This window comes from Macaca mulatta, chromosome 1, assembly GCF_049350105.2.
Source record: "Macaca mulatta isolate MMU2019108-1 chromosome 1, T2T-MMU8v2.0, whole genome shotgun sequence".
Classification (NCBI taxonomy): domain Eukaryota; kingdom Metazoa; phylum Chordata; class Mammalia; order Primates; family Cercopithecidae; genus Macaca; species Macaca mulatta.
The window spans coordinates 155,653,877-155,668,024 of record NC_133406.1 but is presented as its reverse complement, the minus strand read 5'-3'; positions in this window follow the sequence as shown (position 1 = coordinate 155,668,024).

Genomic DNA, 14,148 nt, shown 5'->3' with positions numbered 1-14,148 from the left:
TGAAGATAGACCATATTTTGAATCATAAAACAAGTTTCAATAAATCTAAAATAATTGAAATTATTCTCTGGCCAAAATGATAGTAAATTAGATGCCAACAACAAAAAGATATCTTTAAAATCCCCAAATATTTGGAAATCAGGTGACACAAATATAAATAACCCATGGATCAAAGAAGGAATCACAGGAGAATTTAGAAATTTAAAACAGAATAATAATGAAAACATTACATATCAAAATTTATGTGCTGCAGCCAAAGCAGTACTTAAAAGAATGTTTATAGTTTTAATTGGTTATACAGATGTTTCTCTACTTATGATGAGGTTATGTCCAGATAGAGCAATTTTAAAGTGAAAAAAGTAAGTCAAGCCATAGGTGCCACCTGTATTAGAAAAAAATAAAGTGAAAAATTAATGATGTAAACGTCTGCCTTAAAAAGCTAGAAAAAAAGAAGGGCAAAATCAACCCACAGAAAGTAGAAAACAAAAATAAAAAAACAAGAAGGGAAAGCAATGAAAGAGAAAACAAATGGTAGGGAAAACCAAGGAAACCAAGAGTTGTTCTGTTGAAGAGATTGATAGAACTGATATTCTCATAGTAGATTGGTCAAGATAAGGAAGAAAACCCCACAAATTGTCAAACCAGTAACGAAAGGGGGACATCACTATTGTTCTTACACACATCAAAAAGTTAAAAAATAATATTAGATAAATTTGACAAGTTGATGAAAAGGACAAATTCCTTTAAAAACATTGAGAGGTGAAGCCAGTTGAGCTTCTGGGTCCAGTGGGGACTTGGAGAACTTTTGTGTCTAGCTAAAATATTGTAAACGCACCAATCAGCACTCTGTAAAAATGCACCAATCAGTGCTCTGTGTCTAGCTAACGGATTGTAAACACACCAATCAGCACTCTGTAAAAACGCAACCATCAGCACTCTGTAAAAATGGACCAGTCAGCACTCTGTAAAATGGACCAATCAGTGCTCTGTAAAATGGACCAATCAGCAGGATGTGGGCGGGGTCAAATAAGGGACTAAAAGCTGGCCACCCCAGCCAGCAGCCCCAACGGTGCTCTGGTCCCAGTCCATGCTGTGGAAGCTTAGTTGTTTTGCTCTTCACAATACCTCTTGCTGCTGCTCACTCTTTGGGTCTGCACTACCTTTATGAGCTGTAACACTCACTGCAAGGGTCTGCGGCTTCATTCCTGAAGTCAGCGAGACCACAAACCAACCAGGAGGAACAAACAACTCCGGACTCGCCACCTTTAAGAACTATAAAGGTCTGAAGGTGACTCCTGAAGTCAGCGAGACCACAAACCCACGGGAAGGAAGAAACTCTGGACACATCTGAAGGAACAAACTCCGGACACACCATCTATAAGAGCTGTAACACTCACCGCGAGGGTCTGCGCCTTTATTCTTGAAGACAGCAAGACCAAGAACCCAACGGAAGAAATACCTTCCAGACACAACATGACTTACCAAAACTGATAGAAAAAGCAGTAAGATGTCTGACTAGCATGATGCTTATCAAAGAAATTGAATATGTAATGAAAAACCTCATGAACAGAACTCTAGGTCCAGATGGCTTCACTCATGAATTCTATCAAATATTTAAGAAGAAAATAATATTTATCTTATAAAAACTCTCTGAGAAAATATAGGAAGGAAAATTTCTCTACCTATTTCATGAGGCTCAGATAGCTTTAACATGAAAACCTGACAAGAAGATTATGAAAGAGGAAAATCATAGAGTAATATCATTTATGAACATATAAAACAGATTCTCCAAACAATTAGCAAATAAAATGTAGCAACGTATGCAGATAATATAGCTTGACTGAGATTTAACTCATTAATGTATGGTTGTTTCAACATTTGAAAAATCAAAGTTCAGTCATTCACCAGATTAATGAAATAAGAATAAAAATTATATCATAATTTCAATTTACGCAGAAAATACAGTTGGCAAAAGCTAGCACCTGTGGGTTTTTCTTTGGTTTTGTTTTGTTTTGTTTTTTGAGACTGAGTCTCACTCTGTCACCCAGGATGGAGCGCAGTAGCAGATCTTGGCTCACTGCAACCTCCACCTCCCAGATTCAAGTGATTCTCCTGCCTCAGCCTCCCAAGTAGCTGGGATGACAGGCACCCACCACCATGCCTGGCTGATTTTTGTATTTTTAGTAGAGACGGGGTTTCACCATGTTGACCAGATTGGTCTTGAACTCCTGACCTCAGGTGATCCACCTGCCTCAGCCTCCCAAAGTGCTAGGATCACAGGCATGAGCCACCACACCTGGCCCCATTTTTGATTTAAAAAAAAAAAAGCCAGCTGAACACAGTGGCTTACAGTTACCTATAATCCCAACACTTTGGGAGGCTGAGGTGGTGAATTGCTTGAGTCCAGATGTTCAAGACCAGTCTGGGCAATGTGGCAAGACCCCATCTCTACAAAACATACAGAAAATTAGCCAGGTGTGGTGTGGTGGCACATGCCTATAGTCCCAGCTACTCAGGAGGGTAAGGTGGGAGGATCACTTGGGTTCAGGAGGTAGAGGTTGCGGTGAGCCAAGATCATGCTACTGCATTCCAGCTTGGGCAACAGAGCAAGACCTTGTCTCAAAAAAGTAAAAAATGAAACTTAGCAAATTAGAAGTAGAAGGAAATTTGCTCAATTTGATAAAGGGCATCTATAAAAGACTTGCCACTAACAGCATGGCTAATGGCAAAATATTGAACGCTTTATATGTAAGATTAGGAACAAATCCAGGATGTTTATTTTTACTCCTTCTATTTGACATTCTACAGGAAATTTTACCTGTGTAAAAAAGCAGTCAAATGAAATAAAAAGTCATCCAGATTGGCAATACATAAAGAGCTATACCATGTTGATGGGTTAAGATTTTAATTCTCCCCAATTCAATCTGTAGAATCAATGCTATCCAATCACAACTCCACCAGGCCTTTTTGTAGAAATTGACAAATTGATTCTAATTTTATATAAGAAAGCAAAGGACCCTATGCAGGGGCATGGATGAAGCTAGAAACCATCATCCTCAGCAAACTAACACAGGAACAGAAAACCAAACACCTTGTGTTCTCACTCATAAGTTGGAGTTGAACAATGAGAACACATGGACACAGGGAGGGGAACATCACACAGAGGGGCCTGTTGGGAGGTTGGGGGCAAGAGGAGGGAGAGCATTAGGACAAATACCTAATGCATGTGGGGCTTAAAATGTAGATGACAGGTTGGTAGGTGCAGCAAACCACCATGGCACATGTAATCCTATGTAACAAACCTGTACATTCAGCACATTTATCCCAGAACTTAAAGTAAAATTTTAAAATGATAATAATAAGTTTAATAAAATAAAATAAAAATTTTAAAAAGCTTCTTTATTCCATGCTTTTTTCTCGAAAAAGCAAAATACTTTTTCGAGAGAGAGAGAGAGAGAGAGAGAGAAGGAAGGAAGGAAGAAAGAAAGAAAAAAAGAGAAAGAGAGAGAAAGAGAGAAAGAAACTAAGAAAGCAAGCAAAGGATCTAAAATGATCAAAAAATTTTTGAAAAAGAAATCAAAGTTGGAGGATTTCTACTACTTGATTTCAAGGCCATAAAATTACAGTAATCAAGACAGTGTGATATTGAGGCAGGGTTAGTTAAGTAGATTGATGGGACAGAATAGAGTCCAGTAATAGGCTTCCACATATACAGTCAATTGATTTTCAACAAAGGAGCCAAGGTAATTCAATAGAGAAAGCATAGTCTTTCAACAAATGGTACCAAAACAACTAGGTATCTATATGGAAAAATTACATGAACCTCCACCTCAATTTCATACCAAAATTATTTAGAGACAAATCATAGACCTATGCATAAAATGTAAAATTATAAAGTTTCCAGAAGAAAGGTTATAGGAGACTATAACGAGATAGGCAAAAAATTATGAGACAAGAAACAACGCTAAAATAAAAAAAATTAATAAATCAAAATTATAAACGTCTGGTCTTCAAAAGATACCATCAAAAAATGAAAATGCAATTCATAGATTGGGAAAAAATATTTGTTCTACATGTGTTTGATAAAGGATTTGTATCTGGAATACACAGAGATCTCCTAAAAATTAGTAATAAAAAGATAACCCAATTTAAAAGTGAGCAAAATACTTGAACTGGCACTTTGCAGAAAGAATGTAAATGAATGGCTAATAGACCCACGAAAAGATTATCAAAAGGCACCAGGGAAATACAAATTAAAACTTCCAAGAGATATCACTTCGCATATACTGTAATGACTAAAATTGAAAAGATTAAGCATGTCAAATGTTGGTGAAAAGTAAACCAACTAGGAGTCTCATACATTATCAACGGGGGTAAAAAATGGTACAACCATTTTGAAAACCCATTTGGCAGTTTCTTACAAATGTAACCATAGTCCTACTCTATGACTTAGTAACTCTACTCATAATTGTTTACTCAAGGGAAATGAAAACACATGTTCATAAAAAGACTTGTGTAGTAACAATTCATAGCAGCTCTATTTGTAATAGGTAAAACCTGGAAACAACACAAATGTCCATCAACAGGGGAATGGATAAATAAATTGTACATCTACACAATGGAATGCTACTCTATTAAAAAAGAAGTAATGAACTATGGATACCACAATAGTTGGGACAAGTATCAAAAGCATTAGGATGAATGAAAGAAGACAGACATAAAAGAGTGCATAGAGTGTTATTCTATTATATGAAGTTCTAGAACAAACAAAACTAAAGTATAATGAGAGAAATCAGAGTGACAGGGATTCACTGAAAAGAGTCACAATACAACTTCTGAGGGTGATGAAAATGTTCTATATTATTATTTTTTTCAAAATCATTGATCTTCCCACTAAAAATTGGTATTTATTATGATTCTCTCTACTTTGGGGTATATTTTTCATTTCTGTAATAAAATTTTGTGAAAATTATAAAATATAAAATAATTCTAATTAGTTATTTTAATGGCTTTTTTCCATTTCAGTTGTGGATGAAGTCCCAAAGGCCTAGAATAAAATAGATAGCAGGACTCTGTATTCTTAAATGACCTGCTAGACCCCACTTGCACCAGTGTGATAAATAAATGACCTGCTAGATGACCTGTAGACCCCACTTGCACAAGTGTGATAAAACTGTTTCTTTCAGCACTGGCAATCTCTCCCCTCCCGTCTATTAAAAAAATGCAAGTGGAAGAGGTCAAGCAAGGGGATTTCTCTGAAAAATATAAATGAAATAGGTGCTTTATCTCCCCCACGCCCAAGCAGAAGAGAAGGGTGCTTCCCCTAGATCTCAAGCAAATGAGAACAACATAACATTCGATAAACCTGACGTCTATCCCCCAGAGCCTTGCTACTCAAAGTGTGGTGCATGGAGCAGCAGCATAGGCATCACCTAGTTGCTTGTTAGAAATGCAGAATCTCAGTCCCCAACCTAGACTTGCTGAATCAGAATCTGCATTTTAACAGTATTCCCCAGGTGACTGGTATGGGCATTAAAGTTTGGGAGGCACTGCCCTAGAGTTTAGGTGAGCATAAGGATCAGAATGAGGAGCTGTGCCAAGTTGCCCTGAGATGGCCGAGCAGAGAGGAGAAAAAGGCCACACTGGGAGCACGCTGCTCTTTCATTCATGGCAGCACAGGGCTGTTCGTGTTTTCATGAGCCAAAAAATCACATAGCGTGCCATCAGCCTGAGGCTGGATTTAAGGGGACTTTGCTGCAGAGGCCTCCTTGAGAGCAACGTGATTCATAGGGGGAAAATACAAGAGACTAGGGTCAAGACTGGAGAAGTGTGGAAATAACTACAAGGAAGGCATTGCTGACTCATGGGAATTTATTCCACTTGTCGGGGGAGGGAAGGAGTGTTATCTCTGAGAAACCCAGAAAAGCATCCTGTGAGAAAAAGAGACAGCAATTGAGTCCCTGTACTGACAGACAGTATCAGCCTTATACGAATATGCCCTTTCTCCTGTTCCTCTAACCTCCTGGGTTAGACCATGGAGAGATTAGAAACTAAGGCTACTGACTACAGGGACACGGACAAGGAGAAGAAAATGAAAGACAACCAGACTCCCCTCTTCCATTTCAGTTTCCTGACTTGAAAAACTCAAACTTTGGAAGGAGAGAAGGTTTAACTTTGAAGGAAATTCAGAAATTTAATTGTTATGCCAGGTAGGTCATTATAGTTACTGAAACAACACTGTTCTTTGTCTAAAAATCATCACAAGATGCCTAGTTATCTAATAACAATTAGAATATTTATGAGAGCTGTCCAAGATTTCACCCAAAAGGTAGGTAAAAGGCCAGACTATATATTAGGTTTAAATGGGTACTTTGGGAAATATTGTATTTATATCTTCTGTTCACATGTGAGTTCATCTTGTTAAAAAAAAAAAAAATGAAAAATATAGGAAGACACTTTAAAAATAAAATAGGTCAGTATAAAAACAGAACTCCTATTCAGTAAATGGTGCTGGGAAAACTGGCTAGCCATATGCAGAAAACTGAAACTGGACCCCTTCCTTACACCTTATACAAAAATTAACTCAAGATGGATTAAAGACTGAAGTGTAAAACCCAAAACTGTAAAAACCCTAGAAGAAAACCTAGGCAGTACCATCCAGGATATAGGCATGGGCAGAGACTTCATGACAAAAACACCAAAAGCAACTGCAACAGAAGCCAAAATTGACAAATGGGATCTAGTTAAGCTAAAGAGCTTCTGCACAGCAAAAGAAACTATCATCAGAGTGAACAGGCAAACTACAGAACGGGAGAAAATTTTTTCAATCTACCCACCTGACAAAGGTCTAATATCCAGAATTTACAAGGAACTGAAACACATTTACAAGAAAAATACAAACAACCCTATCAAGAAGTGGGGAAAGAATATGAACAGACACATCTCAAAAGAAGACATTTACGCAGCCAACAAACATATTTTAAAAAGCTCAACATCACTTATCATCAGAGAAATGCAAATCAAAACCACAATGAAATACCACCTCATGCCAGTCAGAAAGGCAATTATTAAAAAGTCAAGAAACAATAATTTCTGGCGAGGCTGCAAAGAAATAGGAACGCTCTGATACTCTTGGGAGGAATGTAAATTAGTTCAACCACTGTGGAAGACAGTATGGTGATTCCTCAAGGATCTAGAGTCAGAAATACAATTTGTCCCAGTAATCCCATTACTGGGTATATATCCAAAGGTATATAAATCATTCTACTATAAAGACACATGCACATGTATGTTTATTGCAAGACTGTTTACAATAGCAAAGACATAGAACCAACCCAAATGCCCGTCAATGATGGACTGGATAAAGAAAATGTGGTACATATATACCATGGAATACTATGCAGCCATAAAAAGGAATGAGATCATGTTCTTTACAGGATATGGATGAAGCTGGAAGCCATCATCCTCAGCAAACTAACACAGAAACAGAAAACCAGACACCGCATATTCTCACTCATAAGTGGTAGTTGAACATTAATAACACATGGACACAGAGAGGGGAACAACACACACCAGGGTCTGTCGGGGGGTGGGGGGGTGAGGGGAGGGAACTTAGAGGACAGGTCAATAGGTGCAGCAAACCACCATGGCACACATATACCTGTGTAACAAACCTGCACGTTCTGCATATGTATCACATTTTTTTTAGAAGAAATAAAACGAAACAAAAAGAACTTCTAGAAATAAAAAATTGAGTAACTGAAATTAAAAAAAAAACCACTTAAAAGTTTAAAAACAGCCAAAACAGAGAGTTAACGAATTGAAATATAAATCTAAAGAAATTCATGAGAATGGAGAGAAAAGGGGATGAAAAATATGAAGGAGCGATGAAGAGATACGGAAAAGATAAAGAGAAGGTCAACATGTTTCAGAAAGGGAGACAAGAGAGAATGGGCCGAAATAAATAATATTTTCCAGAAATAAATGACTCGGTATTTTTCCAAATTGAAGAAAGACATGAATGTTTAGATTCAGGAAGCACAACTACAGTATCTCAAACGAGTAAATTTAACACACACATATACTGAAGTATAAGTAAGTCTTCAAAGCAACCAGTAAGAAAAGACAAATTACTTAGACTGATAACAGACTTCTCAAAAGAGACAAGGTAGAATATGGAATATAATTACCAAAGAGTTGAAGGAAAATATTGGGCAACCTAGAACTGAATTTTCAGCTAAAGAATTACTGAAAACTGAAGGTTAAGGAAGGATTTTAAGATGAAGACTAAGCCTCAGAGAGCTACTAAAGAAAGAATAACATCAAACCTAAAAAGAAATAGTGTGTGCAAAAAGCATTTTCCTATTGTAAATGGTACCAACATGAATAAATTAGGGTTTTAAAATTTTCACTTTTATAAGCTATAAAAGATAGGTAAATTTGAATAAACATTGTCTATACCAGACAATAAGTAAAAATAACGATCAGGGAAAGAGATGAAAAAAGGAACTAAAATACTAGGCAAGAAAAACATATAAGAGAGCGCAAACGGAGATTGGAGATGGCCTAAGGCATAAAGTCTAAAGTTCCTATATTATTGAAGAGTAGCAAAGAGACTTTTTATTAATTTTGGATTTTTCTAAAGTAAAAAATAAAGAGGTTAAGAGTAAATACTAAATAAAAGGAATAGAAGGAAATAAACTCCATTAATCCAATAGAAGGAAAGGATGGGGGCAAATAAATAAGAAAAAAAGCATGGTTTATGCAAAACACAAATTAGGTTTATAGAAATAAATCCAAATATATCAGTAATCACAATAAATGTAAGCAAAATAAATAATTGGGTTCAAATAGAGATATTGCAATTAAACCAACAAATTCAGCTACATGCTACTTGAATGAAGTACATTTAAATTATCATAATAAAAAATATATACTAAACAAATACTAATTAGAAGAAAGCCTGTGTAACTCTACTAGTATCCATCAAAAGAGGTCTTAAGACAAAACATGTTATTTGGGACAAAGAGGGTCACCACAAATAGAATAAATTCTTCAAAAAGTTACTTTGCTAAAAAGCAAGATTTTGTCTATAAAACCATTATCACACAACTTTCATTGCAACCTTTAGAGAAGTATTATTACTAGGGAAAAAAAATAACAACACCTTCTTATCCCACCTCCCAAGTAAATCACATCTAAAATTCCTAAGTTTTGTTCTCATCTTTCTTTTTTAATTAACCCCATAGCAATCTAAAAGCAGCTTAAAATGTTCAGTAATATCAAAGGAAAAGGATTCATGTTCAGTACTTGTGTTATTTTATTTATTAAATACTGATTGCAAAGAGCAGCAAAAGGAATTACAGATTTAAGTGAGGGTTCTCTGCAGGTTGAGAACACTGATTCTCGTGTATTAGCAATTACATTAAATATTATAAAAGAAAAATTTCCAGGCTTAAGGGTAGGTAGTTTCAGAAACAGAGTAGGTGTTTCTTATGCCAGATTTCAAATACATATTTTATAATCCACGGGCATTTCAATTAGCTTTCTTTCTTTACTTTTTCTGTTTTTGAAATAATATGATTGTCCCATAGATAAAGTAGGGATAACAATACCTGCTCTACCTAGCTCAGGGCTATTGTGAGGATAAAACTAAATAATACATGTGAAAGCCCTTCACAAACCTTTTAGTACTGTGTAAATGTATGGTGTTATTCTTATTTTGAACCCATGCTCCTATGATGGATTGTTAGTATTAAAAGCTTTACCCACCACTTCTTAAACATGCCTGTAATATTTCACTTATCTGTTATTGTACACTTTGTCTAACTAGTGTAACTACCATCATTTATACATTTACATAAGTAAATAGTAATGGTAAAAGAGTTCTCACCATTCACCTTTCTAGCACTGAACATGCTACATATATATCCAAAATGAAGAAAACCCAGTATAAGTGTTCAGTGTAAAAAATGTTTTTTCTTAGTAATGGGTTTTGGAGCTCCTGCAAGCATGAGACCAGAATGTCTTGCCATGCCTTGCTATGGTTTTAGACAGAGTCTCATTCTGTTGCCCAGCCTGGAGTGCAGTGGCGTGATCTCAGCTCACTGCAGCCTCTACTTCCCCTGCTCCAGCCATCCTAGCACCTCAGCCCCCAAGGAGCTAGGACTACAGGCATGCACCACTACAGCTGGCTAATTTATGTACTTTTGGTAGAGATGGGGTTTTGCCTGTTGCCCGGGCTAGTCTAAAACTCCTGAGCTCAAGCAATCCTCCCACCTCAGCCTCCCAAATTTCTGAGATTATAGGCATGAGCCACTGCACAGGGCCTTATTCTGAATTCTTGAGGTGGCTGACATGAGTTAGAAAATATAAAACAAAATAAAAGAAAGTAATTGGGACACTAATAGAGCCATTGGCCAGAAGTCAGTGGGAAGCATGGTCCCCATGCAGAAGGAGTCTGAGTGCATCAGCCAGGACATCGTATCAATTACGCTCCTCATAACAGGAGATCAGGGCAGTGCCTTTCTATAACCACAACAGCAATGGAGAAGCCAGACAACACCATGACTGGGATGAAAATAAATGTCACTAATGAGGGGCAGACCAATGCGTGGATCTCTGGATATAATATGACACCACACTGCTTCTGTGATATTCCCGCCGAAAATGCATATCCTGAATCTAATCACGAGGAAACACCAATCCAGATTAAGGGGCTATCCATAAAATAATGACCAGTATTCTTCAAAAATCTCATTGTCATGAAAGACAAAGAAAGGCTGAGAGACTCTTCCAGATGAAAGGAAACAAAAGAGGTGCGACAACTAAATTCAATAGTGACCTGGATTGGATCCTGTGTGAGCAGGGAAAGAATACTGTAAAGAGAATTGTTGGGACAATTGATGAGCTGGATTATGGGCTGCAGATTTGATGAAAGCATTGCATCAATATTAAATTTCCTGAATTTGAACATTGTGTTGTGATTACATAAGAGATTATTCTTGTTCTTAGGAAATATGTACCGAAGTTGCATATTTATGCAACTTTTATGCCCTTTATGCCTTATAATATTTGTATTATACCCCTTTCGTAGTAGTAGTATATGCAACCTTCTCTTGAATAGTTTAATAAAATAAATTCTCTAAATTAGAGAGATAATATGAAGGGCATCTTCTGAAAAGTACGGTAATTGAGATGCATGTCCAACTGCTGACTTCATCAATGATCAAATACTGCATTGAGACATGAAAAGTACATGAGTGTTATTAAGACACGTTATTAACACGGACTCTCTTAGTTTCTAGCCAGTGAAATGAAAAAGGTGCTGAGTCCAGATTTTGAGATAACTATCTTTTAAAAATCACGATTTGGTGATTCATTATTGCACATGCCAGAAAGGCCACCCCAGTGGATGCAATTATCTTTTTTTAAAAAAAGCTAGTTAGATAAGATTATAATTGTGGGCAAGCTGACTTGGATTCCTTAATCAGTACTGCCACACTGGTTTACGGTAAAGGGGGCAGAAAGGAGGGGATAATCAGCTACTAGTATATATTTTTCAGCTATAGAAATTTAAAAATAGATAGTAGGTCAAGAAGAACACACCCAGATATTTGAAATGTTCATATCAAACTAATTTTCATAATTCTTGCACAAAAAACAGGCTTATTACTTTAAGTTTTCTCTCCATTCACCCAATGGGTCCAGTTAATCCTTTTCAAAGCTTGTTCACATTCATTTACTCATAGATATTACACCAACCTTGTGAACTACGCAGCTGTAAAGACAAGCTGTCCACTCAGGCGGTTACTACTATATAACCTTGGACAAATTACATAACCTTTCTGCACTCTCAATTTTATTATCCCTGTATTACAGATAAGGATTCTGAGACTTGGAGCAGCTTAACAACTTGTCTAAATCTCTAAGCAATTTAGTGTTAGAGCTGGGAGCTTCTATGGGTTTTCGACTCCCCCACCAAGGTAAAAATTATTTTCCATTGAACACCAGCATTATTTGAGTTCAAGGAATGTTGCTTAACAAGGTGTTGTTTGAAAATAGAAGTCAGATTTCTCATTAAGTAGGCTAAACATTTTTTTCTGCCATTCAGTTCTATTCAATAAGCATTCATTTAGAAGGCAGGCAGCAGAAAGGGAAAAATGGAGAAGGCTTTGGAGTCAGAAGCTTTGGATTTGAATCCAGTTTCTCTACTTACTCTGTGCTCAGTTTTCTCTTTGGTAAAATGGAGATCCTGTTAATGTAATCTGTATGTTTGCTGAGATGAGTGGCAACAATAGATGGATATAGTGTACATTCAACCAAATATAGCTTTTTAAAAATATGTTATTTGTTGATTGCCTACTATTCACCAGGAACCTTGCTAGGCACATGAATCACAGAGACAGAAAACAGTCCTTGCGGAGGGGGCTCCAGGAATTACTAATGGTTCTTTTTTTTTTTTTTTTTCTCAAGACAGATTCTTGCTGTGTCACCCAGGCTGGAGTGCAGCGGCACTATCTCGGCTCACTGCAACCTCTGCCTCCCAGGTGTAAGCAATTCTCCTGCCTCAGCCTCCCAAGTAGCTGAGATTACAGGCACCCACCACCACACCCAGCTAATTGTTGTATTTTTAGTAGAGAAGGGTTTTCACCATGTTGGCCAGGCTGGTCTCAAACTCCTGACCTCATGATCTGCCCGCCTTGGCCTCCCAAAATGCTGGGATTACAGGCGTGAGCCACCATGCTCGGCCTAGTAATACAGTTAGCATACTAAGCCAGCCATATATGCTACAATGGTTTTTTCCTTGTTGTGCTTTTTGGCTTTAGGCATGTATTTATTTTAAGAGACAAGATCTCACTCTGTCAGCCAGGCTGGAGTTCAGTGACACGGTCACAGCTCTCAGTAGCTGGGATTACAGGTGTGGGCCACCATGCCCGGCTAATTTCTATTTTATTTTTTTGTAGAGAAGGGGGGTCTCACCATCTTGCCCAGGGTGGTCTTGAACTCATGAGTTCAAGCGATCCTCCTGCCTCGGCCTCCCAAAGTGCTAGGATTATAGGCATGAAATACTACACCCAGCCCTCAGTGTGCTTTTTAAATTGTGTTTACATTCTTACTTTTCTAAAATGTTTTGCTTTCATATAATAAAATGTATTTGGTTATTTTATGGTTTTGTGCAGCTTTTTTTTTTTTTTTGTCGGAGATGGAATCTCACCCATCCCTCAGGCTGGAGTGCAGTGGAGCCATCTCAGCTCCATGCAACTTCTGCCTCCCGGGTCCATGCGATTTTCCTGTCTCACTGTCCCAAGTATCTGGGATTATAGGCTCCTGCCATCATGCCGGGCTAATTGTTTTGTATTTTTAGTAGAGATGGGGTTTCGCCATGTTGGCCAGGCTGGTCTCTAACTCTTGACCTCAGATGATGCACCCGCCTCAGCCTCCCAAAGTGCTGGGATTACAGGCATGAGCCACCAGGTCCAGCCTGTGCAGCTTTAAACTCAGAAAGCCATTCTTGACTTCTGAGATCAGATCAATATTTATCTGCATTTTTTTTCTAGTCCTTTTATAGGCTTAATTTTTCACATTTAAATCTGTAATCTATCGGAATTTATCTGGCTACATGGTCATAAGGTGCTGAATAGTTATGTGGATGACACCGGTTGATGATACTGTTTCAGTTGGCTTTCACCCATTTTTGTCCCAGTAACTTGACCTTCTAAGCTGCCTGCTATGAAAATTGATTGCCGTTTTTGAAAAGGCCAATGGGGAAGAAATATATATCTGCGGGTTTCATCCCATTTAGTTGCTTCGGTTTTAATGTAGGATAATAAATGTTGGCTCTTTTGTCTCAATCACATAAATGGAAACTTTGACAAGAGTATTTTGCATAAAGGCTAAAGGTCAGAACCTCCCTCATCCTGGAGAAAAGAGGGAGGGGGGTGCAGTCACGTCATTGCCGGTCAACTCCCCACCCTAAACTTATCTGCCCATCACCTAGGTTAAACCCCTATCTGCCTGTCATCTTTTCTCCTTACGCTTACCTTTTCCAGGTGGACCATGGAGCCATTTATGCAAGGGAGGTAAAAGTCTAGTAAAAGGATCATCACTGATCCACTCACCCCTTCCTCCAACTGTTACTACGGTTCC